We start from the raw sequence: 23,881 nt of genomic DNA, 5'->3' as shown, positions 1-23,881 counted from the left end.
ATTTGTGGAGTGGTTGAAAAACGAGTTAATGACTCCAACCTAAGTGTATGTAAACTTCCGACTTCAACTGTATGCATATATATATATATATATATATATTTGATAGAGCAGTCTGACTGAGCGGTGGTAGGCAACAGCAGGCTCGTAAGCATTCATTCAAACAGCCCTTCGCTGTGCTTCAAGCATTGCGCTGTTTATGACTTCAACCTGGGTGGGTATAATTTCTGGAACGTTCCAACAGGAATCTATTCCAAAAACTTCGTAAATAACAAGGTTTCCAAAAAACAACGCATACAAAGTTTTATAGCGGCAGAATAAGATACCGGGTAGGGAGTGTAGGGAGTTTCATTGCGTTTTTCACTCATCACGTTTATTCCGAAAAATGTCTGTCCTCACATGTCTGTTTGCCTATGGACAAACATTAAGAATAAGCTACGTGGTGAGTTGATGCCTATTCGGCAGCTAGTTAGCTAGGTTTGTATGCGTTGCTACTTTGTATGCGTTGTTGGTTGGAAACCTTTTACTTTACGTTTTTTGGAACAGATTCCTGTTGGAACGTTCCACAAATTATACCCACCCCTTCAAGCCTATCAACTCCTAAGATTAGGCTGGCGTAACCGATGTGAAATGGCTAGCTAGTAAGCCGGGTGCACGCTAATAGCGTTGCAAACGTCACTCGCTCTGAGACTTGGGAGTGGTTGTTCCCCTTGCTCTGCATGGGTAACGCTGCTTCGAGGGTGGCTGTTGTCGATGTGTTCCTGGTTCGAGCCCAGGTAGGAGCGAGGAGAGGGACGGAAGCTATACTGTTACACTGGCAATACTAAAGTGCTTATAAGAACATCCAATAGTCAAAGGTATATGAAATACAAATCGTATAGAGACAAATAGTCCTATAATTCCTATAATAACTACAACCTAAAACTTCTTTCCTGGGAATATTGAAGACTCATGTTAAAAGGAACCACTAGCTTTCATATGTTGTCATGTTCTGAGCAAGGAACTTAAACATTAGCTTTCTTACATGGCACATATTGCACTTTTACTTTCTTCTCCAACACTTTGTTTTGCATTATTTAAACCAAATTGAACATGTTTCATTATTTATTTGAGGCTAAATTGATTTTATTGATGTATTATATTAAGTTAAAATAAGTGTTCATTCAGTATTGTTGTAATTGTCATTGAGTCACTGGCTTACTGGTGTTGTCATGAGTAACTGGCTTACTGGTGTTCTTCCATGCCATCCCTGGGAAGGGTGCGTCACTTGAGTGGGTTGAGTCACTGACGTGGTCTTCCTGTCTGGGTTGGCGCCCCCCCTTGGGCTGTGCCGTGGCGGAGATGTTTGTGGGCTATACTCGGCCTTGTCCCGGGATGGTATGTTGGTGGTTGGAGATATCCCTCCAGTGGTGTGGGGGCTGTGCTTTGGCAAAGTGGGTGGGGTTATATCCTACCCGTTTGGCCCTGTCCGGGGGTTTCATCGGATGGGGCCACAGTGTCTCCAGACCCCTGCTGTCTCAGCCTCCAGTATTTATGCTGCAGTAGTTTATGTGTCGGTGGGGCTAGGGTCAGTCTGTCACATCTGGAGTATTTCTCGTGTCTTTTCCGGTGTCCTGTGTGAATTTAAATATGCTCTCTCTAATTCTCTCTTTCTCTCTCTCTCTCGGTGGACCTGAGCCCTAGGACCATGCCTCAGGACTACCTGGCTTGATGACTCCTCGCTGTCCCCAGTTCACCTGGCCGTGCTGCTGCTCCAGTTCCAACTGTTCTGCCTGCAACTATGGAACCCTGACCTGTTCACCGGACGTGCTACCTGTCCCAGATCTGCTGTCCCAGACCTGTTCACCGGACGTGCTACCTGTCCCAGACCTGCTGTTTTCAACTCTCTAGAGACAGCAGGAGCGGTAGAGATACTCTCAAAGATCGGCTATGAAAAAGCCAACTGACACTCTTGTGTTACTGACTTGTTGCACCCTCGACAACTACTATGATTATTATTATTTGACCATGCTGGTCATTTATGAACATTTGAACATCTTGGCCATGTGCTGTTATAATCTCCACCCGGCACAGCCAGAAGAGGACTGGCCACCCCTCATAGCCTGGTTCCTCTCTAGGTTTCTTCCTAGGTTTTGGCCTTTCTAGGGAGTTTTTCCTAGCCACCGTGCTTCTACACCTGCATTGCTTGCTGTTTGGGGTTTTAGGCTGGGTTTCTGTACAGCACTTTGATATATCAGCTGATGTACAAAGGGCTATATAAATAAATTTGATTATTACAAAAAAATAAAAATCGGCCGATTAATCGGTATTGGCTTTTTTGGGTCTCCAAATAATCGGTATCGGTGTTGAAAAATCATAAATCGGTCGACCTCTATTATAGGGTATTGTGTATAGATTGATGAGGGATAAAAACATTTTTTTATATATATTTTTTTTTTAGAATAAGGTAAACCTAACAAAATGTGGACAAAGTCAAGGGGTCTGAATACTTCCGACGGCACTGTTTTTATAGGTCCATTATCTTTTTCTACATACTTTCTATCTGGTTTTAGTCTTACGTTTACACTGGAAAGTGTTAGTCCATCACAAATTATTGAAATTCTCTCAATGTTTGGACTTCGCCCACAAAGATTACAATGACGGCAAAATCCCTGCAATGTCAATATTTGTATTTATTACAGATCCCCATTAGCTGCTGCCTAAGCAGCAGCTACTCTTCCTGGGGTCCAGCAAAATTAAGGCAGTTTATACAATTTTAAAACATTACAATACATTCACAACACACTGTGTGCCCCCAGGCCCGTACTCCACCACTACCACATATCTACAGTACTAACTCCATGTGTATGTATGGCGTGTATGTTATCGTGTGTGTGTGTGTGTGTGTGCGCGTGTATCTGTGCCAATGTTTGTGTTGCTTCACAGTCCCTGCTGTTCCATGAGGTGTTTTTTATCTGTTTTTTAAATCTAATTTCACTGCTGCATCAGTTACTTGATGTGGAATAAAGTTCCATGTAGTCATGGCTCTATGTAGTACTGTGTGCCTCCCATAGTCTGTTCTGGACTTGGGGACTGTGAAGAGTCCTCTGGTGGCATGTCTTGTGGGGTATGCATGGGTGTTTGAGCTGTGTGCCAGTAGTTTAGACAGACAGCTTGGTGCATTCAACATGTCAATACCTCTCATAAATAAAAGTAGTGATGAAGTCAATCTCTCCTCCACTTTCAGCCAGGAGAGATGAATATTAGCTCTCTTTGTACATCCAAGGGCCAGCCGTGCTGCCGTATTCTGAGCCAATTGCAATTTTCCTAAGTCCTTTTTTGTGGCACCTGACCACACGACTGAACAGTAGTCAAGGTGCGACAAAACTAGGGCTTGTAGGACCTGCCTTGTTGATAGGGATGTGAATCACTGTCTATGCAAGTGCTAGGCCTGCAGACTGTTGACAGTTGAATCAATAAAGTATTGAATGGAAAACAAGTTAATTCCTCAATTAGAGTTAGCAACTAAAGACGGGTGATGTTCTGAAAACAAAAGGTCAAAGTTGACTCATGTCCAGGGTGTTCTGAAAGCATTAGATTAAATCAAATCCAATTTTATTAGTCACATGCACCGAATACAACATTTCACCTTACAGTGAAATACTTACTCACAAGCCCATACCCAACAATGCAGTTTAAAAAATATGAATAATAAATATAAGTAACAAGTAATTAAAGAGCAGCAGTAAAATAACAATAGCAAAACTATATACAGGGGGGTACTGGTACAGAGTCAATGTGTGGGGCACCGGTTAGTTGAGGTATAGAATGGAGGTGGAGTTATTAAAGTGACTATGCATAGATGATAACAACAGAGAGTAGCAGCAGTGTAAAAGAAAGGGGGGGGGGGGGGGTCAAAATACTAGCATGTATGAGCAACAAGTCATCATACCAACATTCAGGTAAAAATGTGTCATTGTACTTTGGTGTCCGTCTGTGGTATAGGCGGGCATCTATACCACATTAAGGCCAATCAAAACCAGAACGAGTCGTCCATTCGTCTTCCGGCTACAATGCAGGGGAGGGTACAGTAATCACATCTAAGGTGACAGTGCTACTCTTGGGATGGCAAACTACAATATGTCTGGAGCTAAGGGTCTTGTTCTGGAGTCTTTGTTCAGCGACAGGCCTGATTTGAGGGTGGCTAGCTAGGATTCGTACAGAACAGTACAGGGGACAGGCCCATGTGAGCTGTCCTCGCCTGGCAGAGCTCAGACAGTACTGCTGGGATGGCCTGACAAGTCCATTTATCATCAGCAGCCGTCTGGAATTAGGCCTAATCTGTGATAGCCAGCCAGGGAAGCACATTATGTCTATCCTACAACATCGACATGAGCAAGAGCAAACAGCCTCAGGCTGAGATATGATAGAGATCTGAATAAAATAAAACAATTCTAGAAACTAAAATGTATCCTAATTAGGGTGTACTTTTTGCATTCTTTATTGTAGTGGCATCTCATCGGAATTTGCTCGATGACTTCTAGATGCTACGTAGTGAAGCAAACAATTATCTGCAGGTAGCAAGATTGATGCTGCTTAGCGTTGCTGAGTCAGTGACCACCACCTACCTCAGATTGAAACCTGATGATTCATAGGTAAGCTGTTGTCAGCCTAAAGCTGAAGGATAGAAAAGTACTGGGAAATAGTATGAGTAACAGCACCAGAGGGACAGTATCATCATGTCAAACGGTAGGCTTGCATCATATACTCTGCCTCATCTCCTCTCTCTCTTGGATTGCTTTTGTATCATTGTTTATCAATACATCTTATTATAAAAGTATGGTTATTATACATTATGGTTATCATAATTGTTGGTGTAATTACAGGATCTTAAAATTGTATTTTTGTATCATCTTTGTTCCACCACGTGAAACATCTAACTGGTCACTGCAACCGTAAAGAAATGTGCAAATTGCTACCTTCACACAACAGATAGATGTCTACCCCCATCGTAACCAGGTATGACATGGAAACAAAGGTGAGAATACATACAGTAGGTTATATGTTGTACTTAAATAAATACAGTAAGTTATACAGGACAATTCCACATTAACAGATCGACACCGAGCGTGTTTCTCAATATGCATACTACTGTACACTCTTACGCTCTGAGTGCATTCTCCGACCACTTTCTCTTGATTACGTTCTTGTGAGGACGAGAGTGTGGAGAACGTATAAAACATTCCATTTGATAAGCACTCCCCCTACTGTATTACCTCACGCTGAGCAGCACTCCCCCTACTGTATTACCTCACGCTGAGCAGCACTCCTCCTACTGTATTACCTCACGCTGAGCAGCACTCCCCCTACTGTATTACCTCACGCTGAGCAGCACTCCTCCTACTGTATTACCTCACGCTGAGCAGCACTCCCCCTACTGTATTACCTCACGCTGAGCAGCACTCCCCTACTGTATTACCTCACGCTGAGCAGCACTCCCCCTACTGTATTACCTCACGCTGAGCAGCACTCCCCTACTGTATTACCTCACGCTGAGCAGCACTCCCCCTACTGTATTACCTCACGCTGAGCAGCACTCCTCCTACTGTATTACCTCACGCTGAGCAGCACTCCCCCTACTGTATTACCTCACGCTGAGCAGCACTCCCCCTACTGTATTACCTCACGCTGAGCAGCACTCCCCCTACTGTATTACCTCACGCTGAGCAGCACTCCCCCTACTGTATTACCTCACGCTGAGCAGCACTCCCCCTACTGTATTACCTCACGCTGAGCAGCACTCCCCCTACTGTATTACCTCACGCTGAGCAGCACTCCCCCTACTGTATTACCTCACGCTGAGCAGCACTCCCCCTACTGTATTACCTCACGCTGAGCAGCACTCCCCCTACTGTATTACCTCACGCTGAGCCGCACTCCCCTACTGTATTACCTCACGCTGAGCCGCACTCCCCTACTGTATTACCTCACGCTGAGCAGCACTCCCCCTACTGTATTACCTCACGCTGAGCAGCACTCCCCCTACTGTATTACCTCACGCTGAGCAGCACTCCCCCCTACTGTATTACCTCACGCTGAGCAGCACTCCCCCTACTGTATTACCTCACGCTGAGCAGCACTCCCCCTACTGTATTACCTCACGCTGAGCAGCACTCCCCCTACTGTATTACCTCACGCTGAGCAGCACTCCCCCTACTGTATTACCTCACGCTGAGCAGCACTCCCCCTACTGTATTACTTCACGCTGAGCAGCACTCCCCCTACTGTATTACCTCACGCTGAGCAGCACTCCCCTACTGTATTACCTCACGCTGAGCAGCACTCCTCCTACTGTATTACCTCACGCTGAGCAGCACTCCCCCTACTGTATTACCTCACGCTGAGCAGCACTCCCCCTACTGTATTACCTCACGCTGAGCAGCACTCCCCCTACTGTATTACCTCACGCTGAGCAGCACTCCCCTACTGTATTACCTCACGCTGAGCAGCACTCCCCCTACTGTATTACCTCACGCTGAGCAGCACTCCCCCTACTGTATTACCTCACGCTGAGCAGCACTCCCCTACTGTATTACCTCACGCTGAGCAGCACTCCCCCTACTGTATTACCTCACGCTGAGCAGCACTCCCCCTACTGTATTACCTCACGCTGAGCAGCACTCCCCCTACTGTATTACCTCACGCTGAGCAGCACTCCCCCTACTGTATTACCTCACGCTGAGCAGCACTCCCCCTACTGTATTACCTCACGCTGAGCAGCACTCCCCCTACTGTATTACCTCACGCTGAGCAGCACTCCCCCCTACTGTATTACCTCACGCTGAGCAGCACTCCCCCTACTGTATTACCTCACGCTGAGCAGCACTCCCCTACTGTATTACCTCACGCTGAGCAGCACTCCCCCTACTGTATTACCTCACGCTGAGCAGCACTCCCCCTACTGTATTACCTCACGCTGAGCAGCACTCCCCCTACTGTATTACCTCACGCTGAGCAGCACTCCCCCTACTGTATTACCTCACGCTGAGCAGCACTCCCCCTACTGTATTACCTCACGCTGAGCAGCACTCCCCTACTGTATTACCACACGCTGAGCAGCACTCCCCTACTGTATTACCTCACGCTGAGCAGCACTCCCCCTACTGTATTACCTCACGCTGAGCAGCACTCCCCCTACTGTATTACCTCACGCTGAGCAGCACTCCCCCTACTGTATTACCTCACGCTGAGCAGCACTCCCCTACTGTATTACCTCACGCTGAGCAGCACTCCCCCTACTGTATTACCTCACGCTGAGCAGCACTCCCCCTACTGTATTACCTCACGCTGAGCAGCACTCCCCTACTGTATTACCTCACGCTGAGCAGCACTCCCCTACTGTATTACCTCACGCTGAGCAGCACTCCCCTACTGTATTACCTCACGCTGAGCAGCACTCCCCTACTGTATTACCTCACGCTGAGCAGCACTCCCCCTACTGTATTACCTCACGCTGAGCAGCACTCCCCCCTACTGTATTACCTCACGCTGAGCAGCACTCCCCCTACTGTATTACCTCACGCTGAGCAGCACTCCCCCTACTGTATTACCTCACGCTGAGCAGCACTCCCCCTACTGTATTACCTCACGCTGAGCAGCACTCTCCCTACTGTATTACCTCACGCTGAGCAGCACTCCCCTACTGTATTACCTCACGCTGAGCAGCACTCCCCTACTGTATTACCACACGCTGAGCAGCACTCCCCCTACTGTATTACCTCACGCTGAGCAGCACTCCCCCTACTGTATTACCTCACGCTGAGCAGCACTCCCCCTACTGTATTACCTCACGCTGAGCAGCACTCCCCCTACTGTATTACCTCACGCTGAGCAGCACTCCCCCTACTGTATTACCTCACGCTGAGCAGCACTCCCCCTACTGTATTACCTCACGCTGAGCAGCACTCCCCCTACTGTATTACCTCACGCTGAGCAGCACTCCCCCTACTGTATTACCTCACGCTGAGCAGCACTCCCCCTACTGTATTACCTCACGCTGAGCAGCACTCCCCTACTGTATTACCTCACGCTGAGCAGCACTCCCCCTACTGTATTACCTCACGCTGAGCAGCACTCCCCTACTGTATTACCTCACGCTGAGCAGCACTCTCCCTACTGTATTACCTCATGCTGAGCAGCACTCCCCCTACTGTATTACCTCACGCTGAGCAGCACTCCCTACTGTATTACCTCACGCTGAGCAGCACTCCCCCTACTGTATTACCTCACGCTGAGCAGCACTCTCCCTACTGTATTACCTCACGCTGAGCAGCACTCCCCTTACTGTATTACCTCACGCTGAGCAGCACTCTCCCTACTGTATTACCTCACGCTGAGCAGCACTCCCCCTACTGTATTACCTCACGCTGAGCAGCACTCCCCCTACTGTATTACCTCACGCTGAGCAGCACTCCCCCTACTGTATTACCTCACGCTGAGCAGCACTCCCCCTACTGTATTACCTCACGCTGAGCAGCACTCCCCCTACTGTATTACCTCACGCTGAGCAGCACTCTCTCTACTGTATTACCTCACGCTGCAACTTCTCCTTTTCTGAACCTTCTTCCAGTCAGGACAATGACAACAATAGAGACCAAACAAGATATACACAAAGCAAACGTTTTACTTCATAATTATCTGCTAGCTATATGTGAATCGTAATAACTAGATAGTTTAAACAGGCAGAAATGACCTTAAACTAAATGTTTAACAAGGTAGATGTCAATTCTTCGTGCGTCGCTAGCTAGCTACCAATTCTTTGTGGCCATCTAGCTAGCTAACAATAGTAGCTAGCCAGTTCGCCCAATTGAATTACTATTTACATTTTAGTCATTTAGCAGACGCTCTTATCCAGAGCGACTTACAGTAGTGAATGCATACATTTCATACATTTTTTTTTTTGTCTTTTTTTTTTTTGTACTGGTCCCCCGTGGGAATCGAACCCACAACCTTGGCGTTGCAAACACCATGCTCTACCAACTGAGCTACACGGGACCACGTGTACTATGGGCTTGCGATCATCACACACTACAGTGGGTAGACAGGTAAACCTGCCAAAATTAACACAGTACCTATTTATTAACATATCAAGATAAAATATAGTAGTCAGGCAACATATGATATGTGAATGGGTAATATTTCATTCCAAAGCCAGAGTTTATTGTCTCTTGCTTCAGCTCAAATAATGTCCGCCATTGATTTCCATTGAAGCTTACATCTATGCATTCTTCAAAACATGTACAAAAGGATTACGCGTCAGAGAAGTGTCCCTCCGTGCTCCGTTTCGCAGACTTTGATTAGGACTCATCCTCCGACCCTCCTGTGCTCGGAGCACAGTAGTACGCATTTTGAGAAACACCCCGAGACTCTGATTTATTTTCACTTTAAAAATGCATGTCAAACAAAAACCAATGATTAAGTTAAACAAACAACTCCATGCACAAGGACTACTTTTGTACAATTTTCACAGAACATTTTACCAGAACACATTTCCTTGAAGAACAGTGCTGATACAAAGTTTGGTAAGCGAATGACGGCACAAACAGCACAAACCGTCATTCTGTTACCAAACTTTGCATTTTCAAGTGTAAGATCAGTCTCAGGGTCACTATTACCGTGGTAATCGCCCATAAGAGACATTTTCACACATATCACAAACATTGCTGCCAAACCTCTTGCCAAAAAAGGGCCTCCTACCTACAGTACAGGAAGCATCCTAGATCAGCACTCCTACTCTGAGACGCTTGATACACAACCCCTGGTTTCAAACACTGTAGCTCAATTGTCTTTCTCAAAGAAGACCTAGCCCTATAGACCCAAAACTTCCATTCTCAAACTGGCCCACAAAACTTCAGCCTGTGTTGGTGTACCGTTGTGTGGCCAGACTAATGATTTGACGGATCTGAAATTACCGGAAATAAACTTGATGAATGAACCGATAGAGAAGCACATCTGAAATGCTGATCTAACTCAACAGACTGTGTGCAATTCATGTATAGGACTAATGTATGAATGACATAGGCTATGCTATAGCAGAAAATGATCTGCTCATATCTGATCTTAGCATGCTGTAAGCCTACAGTACACTTTCAGTCTACCTTGCTACCTGTGTGTGCACTGACAGAAAGTCCAAGGGTAAACATCCTATACATGAGATGAGGTCATATGGTTTGAATAAGTAGGCCTAAATGGTTTTACTGCTGTCAACACATGCCGTATCCTAGGTCAAACAAATCTCAGCACACAGAGGAGAGGTAGGCAACTTGGGAAATGTGGCAGTGCTACTGCAGCCCAGTATGTTTAGTGTTGTAAACCTAACTGCCAGTCTTCATGTTAGCGTTGCCATAACAAGCTAGGCTTCCTTGCCTCCAACCCAGCTATTGGCACTCCTATAAAATATATATATAATTCAGAAAGTATTCAAGGGTTTCCATGATATGCAACTTTGACAGATTAAGGTTAGTGATACATCTTTTAATTGGTGCAGTGAAACTAGGCTACACTGACTTCTTCTGTAAAGATGATGACTACATTACATTTTAGTCATTTAGCAGACGCTCTTATCCAGAGAGACTTACAGTAGTGAGTGCATACATTTCATACATTTTTTTTGTTTGTTGTTGTAGTGGCCCCCCGTGGGAATCGAACCCACAACCCTGGCATTGCAAACACCATGCTCTACCAACTGAGCCACAGGGAAGACTACCCAGGAGCACATGCTCCTGGGTGGGCTCTGTGTGCTCCTGGGTGGGCTCTGTGTGCTCCTGGGTGGGCTCCGTGTGCTCCTGGGTGGGCTCCGTGTGCTCCTGGGTGGGCTCCGTGTGCTCCTGGGTGGGCTCTGTGTGCTCCTGGGTGGGTTCTGTGTTTTTTTTAGCTGTAGTTACTTACTGGGTATGCTGTGTTTATATCTATACACATTTTCTATGATCTGTATGTTTTCATTGGAACCCAGGACTCCCTGGAAAACAGTGCCAATTGTTACTGAGTGGACTATCCTGGCTAAATAAATCAAACCAAACTCGGGTATTTACTGCCATTATGCTGCTAGCACATTACGTTTCATAACCATAAAGATGCAAACCAGGTTCAGGCTAAACCAGGTCCACATTAACCAGCAGCAAACCAGGTTCAGGCTAAACCAGGTCCACATTAACCAGCAGCAAACCACGCTCAGGCTAAACCAGGTCCACATTAACCAGCAGCAAACCACACACAGGCTAAACCAGGTCCACATTAACCAGCAGCAAATCACGTTCAGGCTAAACCAGGTCCACATTAACCAGCAGCAAACCACGCTCAGGCTAAACCAGGTCCACATTAACCAGCAGCAAACCACGTTCAGGCTAAACCAGGTCCACATTAACCAGCAGCAAACCAGGTTCAGGCTAAACCAGGTCCACATTAACCAGCAGCAAATCACCGCTCAGGCTAAACCAGGTCCACATTAACCAGCAGCAAACCACACACAGGCTAAACCAGGTCCACATTAACCAGCAGCAAATCACGCTCAGGCTAAACCAGGTCCACATTAACCAGCAGCAAACCACACACAGGCTAAACCAGGTCCACATTAACCAGCAGCAAACCACGCTCAGGCTAAACCAGGTCCACATTAACCAGCAGCAAACCAGGTTCAGGCTAAACCAGGTCCACATTAACCAGCAGCAAATCACGCTCAGGCTAAACCAGGTCCACATTAACCAGCAGCAAACCACGCTCAGGCTAAACCAGGTCCACATTAACCAGCAGAAAACCACGCTCAGGCTAAACCAGGTCCACATTAACCAGCAGCAAACCAGGTTCAGGCTAAACCAGGTCCACATTAACCAGCAGCAAACCACACACAGGCTAAACCAGGTCCACATTAACCAGCAGCAAACCAGGTTCAGGTTAAACCAGGTCCACATTAACCAGCAGCAAACCAGGTTCAGGCTAAACCAGGTCCACATTAACCAGCAGCAAACCAGGTTCAGGCTAAACCAGGTTCACACCACAGCTTGTTATTGTGCTTCACTTCTACACTGTGGTGTCCCTGCAGACCGACGACAGCAGGAGAAAGAAAAAGTAAAAAGACGTGAACATAACAGTAGGTTGGCATGTAAACATACTGCCTTAACCTTACAGTGTGAATATTTACGCAGCACTTTGACACCACCTCTATTAGAACTCCAGTAGCCCAGAAAGAGCAGAACATGTCCTTCCTCTATGTTAAGCAAAATTGAAAAGTGAACTGACACCACTTCACACAGCTGTTGTTCAGTCTCATACGTCATCAGCTGAGCTAGTCTAAAATCTATTTCTACAGTAGTTTGAACTCCTAAAAGGTGGGTGGAGTTAATCAAAGGGTGTCTCCCAAATGGCACCCTATTCCCTATATAGTGCACTACTTTTTGACAAGAGCCCTATTGGGAATAGGGTGACATTTGGGGCACAGCCATGCCAATGTCAATTAGGCTATCTCAGTGTTCCTTCCACAGTCTCCATGCCAATGTCAATTAGGCTAGCTCAGTGTTCCTTCCACAGTCTCTATGCCAATGTCAATTAGGCTAGCTCAGTGTTCCTTCCACAGTCTCTATGCCAATGTCAATTAGGCTAGCTCAGTGTTCCTTCCACGGTCTCTATGCCAATGTCAATTAGGCTAGCTCAGTGTTCCTTCCACAGTCTCTATGCCAATGTCAATTAGGCTAGCTCAGTGTTCCTTCCACAGTCTCTATGCCAATGTCAATTAGGCTAGCTCAGTGTTCCTTCCACAGTCTCTATGCCAATGTCAATTAGGCTAGCTCAGTGTTCCTTCCACAGTCTCTATGCCAATGTCAATTAGGCTAGCTCAGTGTTCCTTCCACAGTCTCTATGCCAATGTCAATTAGGCTAGCTCAGTGTTCCTTCCACAGTCTCCATGCCAATGTCAATTAGGCTAGCTCAGTGTTCCTTCCACAGTCTCCATGCCAATGTCAATTAGGCTAGCTCAGTGTTCCTTCCACAGTCTCCATGCCAATGTCAATTAGGCTAGCTCAGTGTTCCTTCCACAGTCTCCATGCCAGTGTCAATTAGGCTAGCTCAGTGTTCCTTCCACAGTCTCTATGCCAATGTCAATTAGGCTAGCTCAGTGTTCCTTCCACAGTCTCCATGCCAATGTCAATTAGGCTAGCTCAGTGTTCCTTCCACAGTCTCCATGCCAATGTCAATTAGGCTAGCTCAGTGTTCCTTCCACAGTCTCCATGCCAATGTCAATTAGGCTAGCTCAGTGTTCCTTCCACAGTCTCCATGCCAATGTCAATTAGGCTAGCTCAGTGTTCCTTCCACAGTCTCCATGCCAATGTCAATTAGGCTAGCTCAGTGTTCCTTCCACAGTCTCCATGCCAATGTCAATTAGGCTAGCTCAGTGTTCCTTCCACAGTTTTGGTGAAACAATAAAAACACGCTGCATGGGGTTCTCCCTGATAAATCCTCTAAACCACGACACAGAACCCCCCTCACTTGTTTAGATCACACACACACACACACACACACACACACACACACACACAAAACTATGTACGTACTCCTAGTTTGTCAATGGTGTTTTGCTGTTATCGGCCTGCAGGCAGAGAGAGTTAGCCTACTTGTTCCAGGCTTATCAGAGCTTTGGGGGAAACTGGGGTCAACCACTATCACTGCAGCCAGACTATGTCCTGTAGGCTGCCCTGCCTTGATGTCACATGGCTTGCTACATCTTCTCTAATGGGTCTACAACTCTCACAAATGCTCCCGTCCTCGGTCCTGTCACCAACCTAACGTCAAAATGCACTGCATCCGAGGCATATTCACACAAGAGTTCTACCACTGGACACGGAATTCATGAGCAGGATGTTGTAAAGACGCAAAGCTTGTGTAAAGATGACAGGCAGCGCACGACAACGAGGAAGCTGCTCAAACACCCATCTTCACAGGCTGCTGTAGTGGTGAGGTGGTAGCAACAAGCATGGCCCCCTACCAACTCCACAATCAGGTCAATCACAAGGCATTATGGCAGAGAAACATTGACAGAATGTTCCATGGTTAGGTTGAGGGGTGGTTGGGTGTAGTTACCATACCAGCCAGGGGTATTCAGATCTTACCCTAAGACATCCAGACTAGTGCTGGTTCTGTTCTACCTGATAATGAATTGAACCCACTAGTCCATGAGTAGAGGGGAAGACTGAAGAAAAAAACGCAGTGGAAATGGCTTGGAGGTCAATATTTTAATTTGTGGGCACAATACTATACACAGGAAGCTATAGGGGAAAGGTGAGGGGAAGCCCCATAATGCTGCATTATGGCAGAGGAACATTGACAGCATGTTAGTTTTCAGGCAAGGGATGTGGGATAAGGGGCTTTGAGACTTGTACTGATTATGCTACTTCTGCCATGCAGGAGAGACAGCAGCTCCGAGTTGACCTGTGGTTGTCAGGTCTGCTACCTGGAATAATCCCCTCACACAGCTAAGCCAGTTTGTTTCATCCAACAAATACTGTGGGTCCTCTATGCTGGCTGACGCAAGCCAACAAAGCCAATCAGACGTCCTGTGAGAGAGAAACGAAGGACTGGCACTCAACTTGATGTATTGTGTGCTGTATAGGGGAGAAGTGACCAATGAGTGGACACTTGATCATCATATTTGCATAGAAACTGAAAGCTGCAAATACACTGAACAAAAATATAAAGGGAACATGTAAAGTGTTAGTCCTGTGTTTCATGAGCTGAAATAAAATATCACCGAATTTTTCCCATACACACGAAGAGCTTACTTCTCTCAAACGTTGTAAACAAATTTTTTACATCCATGTTAGTGAGCATTTCTCCTTTGCCAAGATAATCCATCCACCTGACTGGTGTGGCATATCATGAAGCTGACTAAAAAGCATGATCATTACTAGAGGTCGACCGATTATGATTTTTCAACGCCGATACCGATTATTGGAGGACCAAAAAAGCCAATACCGGATTAATAACCGGTCCGTATTTTATCTAACGGGTGGCATCCCTAAGTCTAAATATTCCTGTTACATTGCACAACCTTCAATGGTATGTCATAATTACGTAAAATTCAGGCAAATTAGTTTGCAACGAGCCAGGCAATGAACGCAAGAGCAGTGACACAATTTCATGTTAGCAGGCAATATTAACTAAATATGCAGGTTTAAAAATATATACTTGTGTATTGATTTTAAAGAAAGGCATTGATGTTTATGGTTGGGTACATTGGTGCAATGACAGTGCTTTTTTCGCAAATGCGCTTGTTAAATCATCACCCGTTTGTCGAAGTAGGCTGTGATTCAATGATAAATTAACAGGCACCGCATCGATTATATGCAACGCAGGACAAGCTAGAAAACAACTACACATAGTTGATGATATTACTAGTTTAACTAGTGATTATGTTAAGATTCATTGTTTTTTATATGGAGTTTAATGCTAGCTAGCAACTTACCTTGGCTCCGTGCTGCACTCGTGTAACAAGTGGTCAGCCTGCCACGCAGTCTCTTCGTGGAGTGCAATGTCATCGGCCATAATCGGTGTCCAAAAATGCCAATTACCGATAGTTATGAACACTTAAAATCGGCCCTAATTAATCGGCCATGCCGGTCGACCTCTAATACACACAAACTATCTAGGTCAAATAGGGGAGAGGCGCTGTGCCGTGAGGTGTTGCTTTATCTGTTTGTTGAAACCAGGTTTGCTGTTTATTTGAGCAATACCGGCTCTATATAATACTGTACGTTTCCTTGCATTTTTTTTCTGGATTTGGGGACTGTGAAAAGACCCCTGGTGACGTCTGTGTGTGTGTGTCAGAGCTGTGTGTAAGTTGACTATGCAAACAATTTGGGATTTTCAACACATTAATGTTTCTTATAAAAAGAAGTGATGCAGTCAGTCTCTCCTCAATTCTTACCCAAGAGAAACTGGCATGCATAGTATTTGCATCAGCCCTCTGATGAAGAGCAAGATGTGGCGCTCTGTTCTGAGCCAGCTGCAGCTTAACCAGCTCTGTCCTTGCTTTTTGAAGTGTGGTGTCAAAAAAGCAGATCATGTCTATATTATGAACAGACCCTCTTCCCTTCTTTACATCCATTGAATCTATATGTTTTGACCATGACAGTTTACAATCTAAGGTAACACCAAGTAATTTAGTCTCTTCAACTTGTTCAACAGCCACACCATAACATTACCAGATTCAGCTGAGGTCTAGAACTTATGGAATGATTTGTACCAAATACAATGCTCTTAGTTTTAGAGATGTTCAGGACCAGTTTATTACTGGCCACCCATTCCAAAACAGACCGGAAATCTTTGTTAAGGGTTTCAGTGACTTCATTAGTTGTGGTTGCTGATACGTGTATGGCTGAATCATCATCATCATCATCAGCATGCATGGACACACATGCTTTGTTTAATGCCAATGGCAGGTCATTGGCAAAAGAGTAGAGGACCTAGAGAACTGCCTTGCAGTACACCACACTTCACCTAGAAAAGCTTCCATTAAAAGAAAACCCTTTAAGTTCTATTAGAAAGATATCTCTGAATCCACGCTATGGCAGAGGTTGGTTGAACAGCCAAAACACAAGTTTTTTTCAACAACAGGTTATGGTCAATAATATCAAAGGCTGCACTGAAATCTAACAGTACAGCTCCCACAATCTTCTTATCAATTCCTTTCAACCAATCATCAGTCGTTTGTGTCAGTGCAGTACATGTTGAGTGCCCTTATCTATAAGCATGCTGAATGTCTGTTGTTAATTTGTTTACATTTCTAAATTTGCAGTAAGTCAGCCAGTCAAATGTGCAGCCAGACTTATTAGCCACTCCTTACGCCTCATCTCTTTCAACTATAGTTTTTCAATTCCTCATCAATCGAAGGAGCCTTAACAGTTCTAAAAGTCAGTTTCTATGCAGGTGGAAGAAGCAATTTCATAAATTCATCAAAACATTTATTTTTACTGCTCTAATTATGTTGGTAACCAGTTTATAATAGCCATACCCATGACTCCGTGTTTTGTCATACTCATGGTATACTGTGTTATATACTACGGCTTTCCCCCAATCAGCATTCAATGCTTGACCCACCCAGTTTATAAATATGTATATACTGTATATCACACCTTTTCTATGTGAATTTGGTCAGGTCACCAAAGAAGTTACATATTGTAGTTTTAAGGCTATGTTCATTGTTGGCATCATTACATCTCTGAGCTGCTTCCCAAAACCATTGTTACTAAAGTTGCTCTTGAAAACACTCGTTATTTAATGACCAACTCTGACCACTCCTAGAACAGCTAAGTATGTCGTTAAATGCCCCCCCCCCCCCTCCGCGTCACTTATCACAATCTCCACAAAACACAAAATCAAGATGTTTATCTGTTTTTCTGTGACCGCTGACAGCTTCAGAATGACTGTGACAGTGACTACAAATACAGTTGCCCATTTATTTGCTTAACAAGTGACGGGTATAAAGACACTTCCCATGAAAACCGAGATTACTGTGTTAAAAGATAAATACAGTATAGACTACAAAGACCTATATATTTTAATTATATTAAAATCAATTTCATGTTAATTCAACTGAGTTTTATTTAGCTATTTGTACGCTACTCTGACATTTTTGCCTCGACACAGCCTATTTCATGATGTTTAACGTGCACAATGATGTGCCAAATCTTGATTTAGTACATTTACATTTATGTCATTTAGCAGACGCTCTTATCCAGAGCGATTTACAAATTGGTGCATTCACCTTATGATATCATATGATAGTACATTATTATAGGGTAAGCATTAGAATAAGCCACCTCAATATTTGTAGCCGTCCGTGATATCTCTCTAGGAGCTGATCCGTCGTCATTATTGTGGAATAATTCTAATGTTAAGGTAAGATTGGAAAGGGAGAATGCTGATCCGAGAGCAGTGCTTCCTTTCTTTCGATCCTATCAATCGCTAGGTGCCTCAACGATGCACCTAGCGACTGTTGTCTCTGCATGGTATTTTGGGAAACGCATGTTACATCTTCGGCCGTTGTAGGAAAGATGCATCGTTAAAACACTCGTAAGCCTAAGTTCCATTGCTATCGGAAAACTGTGCCCTGGTCTGCCCTAGAAAAAGCCTATGTAAATTACGATTGCCAGAACGGCCCCTTGAAGTATCTAAAAAAATATATATATTTTTGGCCTTACTGCTATTAGCCCATACAAACACACTGAATAACAGATAAACTACAGAGAGTCCCCAAAAAATCTAAAGGAAGTTTGTTCTGAAGTGTCTGTTCTATATCTGAGCGATATAAGAAAGATCAGGAAACACCATTTTTTTAGGACATGTATTTAACCAGTTATTTTTGTAACTTAACAGTCTCCATATACAGTACCAGTCAAAAGTTTGGACACCTACTCATTCCAGGGTTTTTCTTCTATTTTTACTATTATCTATATGGAAGAATAATAGTGAAGACATCAAAACTATGAAATAACACATATGGATTCATGTCGTAACCAAAAAAGTGTTAACTTCTCTAGGACCAGTGGGACGATTTCGTCCCACCTACGTAACAGCCAGTGGAATCCCGTGGCGCGTTATTCAAATACCTTAGAAATGCTATTACTTCAATTTCTCAAACATATGACTATTTTACAGCTATTTAAAGACAAGACTCTCGTTAATCTAACCACACTGTCCGATTTTTCAAAAAGGCTTTACAACGAAAGCAAAACATTAGATTATGTCAGCAGAGTACCCAGCCAGAAATAATCAGACACCCATTTTTCAAGCTAGCATATGTCACAAAAAACAAAACCACAGCTAAATGCAGCACTAACCTTTGATGATCTTCATCAGATGACACTCCTAGGACATTATGTTATACAATACATGCATGTTTTGTTCAATCAAGTTCATATTTATATCAAAAAACAGCTTTTTACATTAGCATGTGACTAGCATTCCCACCGAACACTTCCGGTGAATTTACTAAATTACTCACGATAAACGTTCACAAAAAACATAACAATTATTTTAAGAATTATAGATAGAGAACTCCTTTATGCAATCGCTATGTCCGATTTTAAAATAGCTTTACGGTGAAAGCACATTTTGCAATATTCTGAGTAGATAGCCCGGCCATCACAGGCTAGCTATTTTGACACCCACCAAGTGTGGTACTCACCAAACTCAGAATTACTATTAGAAAAATGTTATTACCTTTGCTGTTCTTCGTCAGAATGCACTCCCAGGACTTCTACTTCAACAACAAATGTTGGTTTGGTTCCAAATAATCCATAGTTATATCCAAATAGCGGCGTTTTGTTCGTGCGTTCAAGACACTATCCGAAGGGTAAAGAAGGGTGACGCGCCCGACGCGTTTCGTGACAAAAAAATTCAAAATATTCCATTACCGTACTTCGAAGCATGTCAACCGCTGTTTAAAATCAATTTTTATGCGATTTTTCTCGTAAAAAAGCGATAATATTCCGACCGGGAAACCCTGTTTTCGTTCAAAGACCAAAAATAAAAACATGGTGTCGGCTCGTGCACGCGCCTCAGTCTCATTGTTCTCAGATCGACCACTATCCAAATGCGCTACTGTTTTTCAGCCATGGCCTGCAAAGTCACCATTCATCGTTCTGGCGCCATCTGAGAGCCTATGGGAGCGTTAGAAAATGTCACGTTATGCCAGAGATTCCCTGTTTTGGTTAGAGATGATCAAGAAGGCCAAGAAATAGTCAGAGAGAGCGGGAATCTGTTTGGAATCTCAGGTTTTGGCCTGCCAAATGAGTTCTGTTATACTCACAGACACCATTCAAACAGTTTTAGAAACTTTAGGGTGTTTTCTATCCAAATCAAACAATAATATGCATATTCTAGTTACTGGGCAGGAGTAGTAACCAGATTAAATTGGGTACGTTTTTTATCCGGCCGTGCAAATACTGCCCCCTATCCCCAACAGGTTAACCTGTAAGCCAACCGCACCAATGTGTCGGATGAAACACCGTACACCTGGCGACTGTGTCAGCGTACACTGCACCCGGCCTACCACAGGAGTCGCTAGTGCGCAATAGGCCAAATGTGCGCCGCCCCATGGGTCTCCCGGTCACGGCCAGCTGCGAAAGAACCTGGACTCAAACCCAGAATCTCTAGTGGCACAGCGATGCAGTGCCTTAGACCACTGCTACTTGGGAGGCCCTATCATTTGTTTTTCAATGGGACAATGACCCAAAACACACCTCCAGGCTGTGTAAGGGCTATTTGACTAAGAAGGAGAGTGATGGAGTGCTGCATCAGATGGCCTGTCCTCCACAATCACCCGACCTCAACCCAATTGAAATTGTTTGGAATGAGTTGGACCGCAGACTGAAGGAAAAGCAGCCAACAAGTGCTCAGCATATGTGGAAACTCCTTCAAAACTGTTGGAAAAGCATTCCAGGTGAAGCAGGTTCAGAGAATGCCAAGAGTGTGCAAAGCGTCATCAAGGCAAAGGGTAGTTACTTTAAAGAATCTAAAATAAAATATATTTTGATTTGTTTAATACATTTTTGGTTACTACATGATTCCATATGTGTTATTTCATAGTTTTGATATCGTCACTATTATTCTACAATGTAGAAAATAGTAAAAATAAAGAAAAACCCTTGATAGGAGTTGGTGTTCAAAATTTTGACTGGTACTGTATGTCCAGCTCATTAAACACAAGTCTTAGAAGAGGTAGATCTGTCCTATGCTTCCTGTTCTTAAGTTTAATTGTATTTATTTTACTTCGGTTTTGTACACCAGCTTTAAACAGCTGAAAACACATTATTTGGGGTTATGGAAAAGATGTCGCAGCGGTTTAGATTGTACAATGATTCTCTACACTAAAATTGCTTGTTTTGTCACATAATCAGAAATTAGGCAGACTACTGGAATTTTAGTAAATGGCGGTTCTGCATAGCGTATATTTAAGATGCTTTTAGGAAACCAGGCTCAGGGCTTTTGGCACCTCTAGGTTGCTACTCAGTAGCCAGCCAGCAGAGCTCTTGACTTCATGCTCCAGACAGGACACGTTACAACCTTATTCAAAAACGGATATAATTCATTTGTTTCCTCATCAATCTACACACAATACCCGATAATGACAAAAGCGGAAAAACAGGTTTTTAGAAATGTTTGCAAATGTTTTAAAAATAAAAAACAGAAATACCTTATTTACATGAGTATTCAGACCCTTTGCTATAAGACAAAAAATTGAGCTCAGGTGCATCCTGTTTCCATTGATCATCCTTGAGATGTTTCTACAACTTGATTGGAGTCCACCTGTGGTAAATTCAATTGATTGGACATGACTTGGAAAGGCACACATCTGTCTATATTAGGTCCCACAGTTGACAGTGCATGTCGGAGCAAAAACCAAGCCATGAGGTCAAAGGAATTGTCTGTAGAGCTCTGAGACAGGATTGTGTCGAGGCACAGATCTGAGGACATTTATGCAGCATTGAAGGTCCCCAAGAACACAGTGGCCTCCATCAATCTTAAATGGAAGATGTTTGGAACCACCAAGACTCTTCCTAGAGCTGGCTGCCCTGCCAAACTGAGCAATCGGGGGAGAAGGGCCATGGTCAGGGAGGTGACCAAGAACCCGACAGTCACTCTGACAGAGCTCCAGAGTTCCTCTGGAGATGGGAGAACCTTCCAGAAGGACAACCATCTCTGCAGAACTCCACCAATCAGGCCTTTATGGTAGTCTGGCCAGACGGAAGCCACTCCTCAGTAAAAGGCACAACAGCCCACTTGGATTTTGCCAAAAGGCACCTAAAGACTCTCAGATCATGAGAGACAAGATTATTTGGCCTGATGATACCAATTTTTAACTATTTGGCCTGAATGCCAAGCATCATGTCTGGAGGAAACCTGGCACCATCCCTACGGTGAAGCATGGTGTTGGCAGCGTCATGCTGTGGGGATATTTTTCAGCAGCAGGGGCTGGGAGACTAGTCAGGATCAAGGGAAAGATGAACAGAGCAAAGTACTGAGAGCTCCTTGATGAAAACCTGCGCTCAGCACCTCAGACTGGGGTGAAGGTTCACCTTTCAACAGGACAACGACCCTAAGCACACAGCCAAGACAACACAGGAGTGGCTTCGGGACAAGTCTCAATGTCCTTCAATGGCCCAGCCACAGCCTGGACTTGAACCGGATCGAAAATCTCTGGAGAGACCTGAAAATAGCTGTGCAGCAATGTTCCCCATCCAACCTGACAGAGCTTGAGAGGATCTGCAGAGAAGAATGGGAGAAACTCCCCAAATACAGGTGTGCCAATCTTGTAGCGTCATACCCAAGACTTTAATCGCTACCAAAGGTGCTTCAAACTGAGTAAAGGATCTGAATACTTATGTAAATGTGATACGTTTTTAAAAAATACATTTGCAAACAATTATAAAACTGCTTTAGCTTTGTCAATGTGGGTGTGTAGATTGGAGAAAAATGATTTAATACATTTTAGAATAAGGCTGTAACATAACGTGGAAAAAGTCAAGGGGTATGAATACTTTCCGAATGCATCTCAGATATAGACTGTCCGTGAATCCGCGTATGCAAACCTGAGTAGATTACCTTTAACAATGGTTGGACATCTTGGAAACATTCTCCAGTTCTTATTATACCTCAGTGAGGTGACTCTTCGTTTCGTTCCGTTTGGTTCTTAAAAGGTTTCAGTAATGAATACACCCCTGGGCTGGGTTTCCCAAAAGCATCTTAGTACTAAGATCGTCTCTAGTTTCAATGGATGATCTAAGTACAACGATACTTTTGGGAAACCCAGCCAGTGTCTGTCAGTTTCGCGACGCGTTACCCCAGAAGTACCGGGATGTGTTTGAAAACTCTGTGTGTAGGAGGCACTTTGTGCTTGTATGCAGTTCATGCCCTGAGACTGACTGTCACAGTGAATCATTGAAGGAAATAGAAAATAAAATCCCCTTTTATTACTTGAAATTCCTTAATAAGAAATATACTGAAAACAGCCTCACTTGCTAATGATAACCACCCTGCTGTACAGTGAAGAGGACTAAACTAGCTTGCTGGTCAGCTAATTTATCTAGCTAACGGATAAGCGATTGACAGCAGCTGTACAGTTACTTACGTGAATGTTGCCCAACAGTTACCGTTTTGAATGTCGTGGTTGTCGCTGTTCCGAATGACAGGAGTTTTGCAGAAATCAAGACCGCTAACGTTACAGTCCGCGTGCTTCACCATTCATTTCGGCTCCTTTGTGTCACATTCATTAAAAGCCAGTAAGGCGTTATACGCGTCTATACCTCGATTGTAATATTCAACTAACTGACAAGGCAATGCCGCAATAGTGATCATTGGAAGACTCGAACTGCTCGTGCAACGAGAACCGGAAGTGACGACGGTTCAGAGGAGGAGAGGACGATTTTTAGTGGAAATGTCAGTGCACACTTCATTGCAAACTTCATTGGAAAACTGTTGTGGAGAGAGGGAGACGGTAGGGTGCAATATGTGTAGCTACAGCTCAGACTGCTGGACTGTTGAGTGGAAACTTGTTATGTGTAATGACTAGCTAGTGCAGTGTTACTATTTTGTTGTAAGGGTGCCACTTTGGGTTGAGAGAATCATTCATAGGGCTGCACATATCTTTAATTTGTTGTACTTTTTCTTCCAGTATTATCAATTGAGAGCAAATATCAAGCACATGCAATTGATTTGACGTACAGCACATCAAAAATATGTACATACACACATCAAATAGGCTACATCACATGTAATAGTTTGTGTCAGGAGCTATGGTCAGTCTGTTATATCTGGAGTATTTCTCCCGTCTTATCCGTTGTCCTGTGTGAATTAAATA

At 44.2% G+C, this 23,881-nt stretch overlaps 1 protein-coding gene and 1 non-coding gene across 6 annotated transcripts in view; both read right to left on the bottom strand.

The window, feature by feature from the left end:
- The window catches only part of LOC106568442 (tyrosine-protein kinase JAK2), a 95,918-nt gene extending 72,488 nt beyond the window's left edge, over positions 1 to 23,430 (bottom strand). For 4 of the 5 annotated variants that reach the window (XM_014138772.2, XM_014138774.2, XM_014138773.2 and 1 more), the window contains exon 1: positions 23,153 to 23,430. The gene's annotated coding sequence lies outside the window, so the exon portion shown is untranslated. The remainder of the gene's footprint in view (positions 1 to 23,152) is intronic. The other variant, XM_045692557.1, reaches the window with a different exon arrangement.
- On the bottom strand, positions 8,957 to 9,032 carry trnaa-ugc (transfer RNA alanine (anticodon UGC)). The gene has a single exon. It is a non-coding gene; the product is annotated as a tRNA-Ala (tRNA).
- Positions 23,431 to 23,881: the final 451 nt, after the last annotated feature.

The sequence above is a fragment of the Salmo salar genome, chromosome ssa13, assembly GCF_905237065.1.
Source record: "Salmo salar chromosome ssa13, Ssal_v3.1, whole genome shotgun sequence".
Lineage (NCBI taxonomy): Eukaryota > Metazoa > Chordata > Actinopteri > Salmoniformes > Salmonidae > Salmo > Salmo salar.
Note: the sequence above shows the minus strand (reverse complement) of the source record. Positions and strands in the feature narration are given on the sequence as shown.